Raw genomic sequence first — 1,247 nt, 5'->3', positions numbered from 1 at the left:
ATTCCTCTTTGGCCGCATAATCTCCTTGATCAGAAAATTTGGGACACTACCGAGTTACATGACGTTACAATACAAGTTTTCTTATGTCCTGAGGCTTAACTGACCTTCAAAGGACAGGCCAAAATTTTGGCTTACTTAAGGCCCTCCTTTTTCTCTAATTTTGGTCTTAAGTTGTTAACCATCCAGAAGAGAAGCTTATTGTTATTACCATACAACCTAGGCTGTTAAGGTTAACCTCACTATCTGTCTGAATATCAAACATCTTAGGCATAACATGGAAGACCCAATACTATTATGGAATACTGAACTCTTTTAGAATATTTTGCTGAGTTTACACACCTATAATATTTAAATGATGGAACTTAACAAAAAAAGGAGATAGAGATGAATGTCCATTTTGTATCTGTGTATTCAAAATCATTAGGATAGATATATAGTTACATTCTCTTAATGAATAGTGTGATTTGTTCTAATGGTGTTTGTAAATAGGATATCAAGTCAGCATCTTGTACAGCAATTACCCACTAAGAAGACTGTATGCAATGTGTTAATTATTGAAACTGTCTTACCAATTTAGTTTGAAACTGTCTCATTGCTATTAGTTTCTCAATAAAATTTTGAAAAAAAAAAGAACAATGTGAGACTAATAGGCATTGGTGAGAAAGAAGGTGTCAATACAAATGACATTAAAAACATACAGGCAGAAGTAATAGAAGAAAATTTCACAAATATGAGGAAACAATTAGACATTCAGGTAAGTGAAGCATACATAATGCCAAGTAACCTCAACCAAATGAAAAACGCACGGAGACATACACAGTCAAGGTCACAGAAATTCAGCACAAGAATAATACACTGAAAGGCACTAGAGAAAAGAAGCAGATCACATTCAAAGGAAAACCCATCAGAAATATTAAGACTTCACTTCACAAACCATGCAGGCAAGAAGAGCATGGAGCAGAGTACTTCAGGTCCTCTATGAGAACAAATTCTAACCCAGACTACTATACACTGCAAAACTCTCTTTCAAGTTTGATGGAGAAGTGAAATACTTTCATGACAAAGAACTGCTAAAGAATTTCATGATGACAAAGCCAACCTTACACAAGCTACTGAAAGATGTTCTAGAGAGGAAAAAAAAATGATCAGAACTCCACGAATGAGATCAGAAGCAACCAACTAAATAGGGCAGGAAATTAAACACAGGAGAAAAAGGAGTAAATGATAACAGATAAATAACATGACAA

This window comes from Octodon degus, unplaced genomic scaffold (assembly GCF_000260255.1).
Source record: "Octodon degus isolate 3935 unplaced genomic scaffold, OctDeg1.0 scaffold00028, whole genome shotgun sequence".
Classification (NCBI taxonomy): Eukaryota; Metazoa; Chordata; class Mammalia; order Rodentia; family Octodontidae; genus Octodon; species Octodon degus.
Note: the sequence above shows the minus strand (reverse complement) of the source record.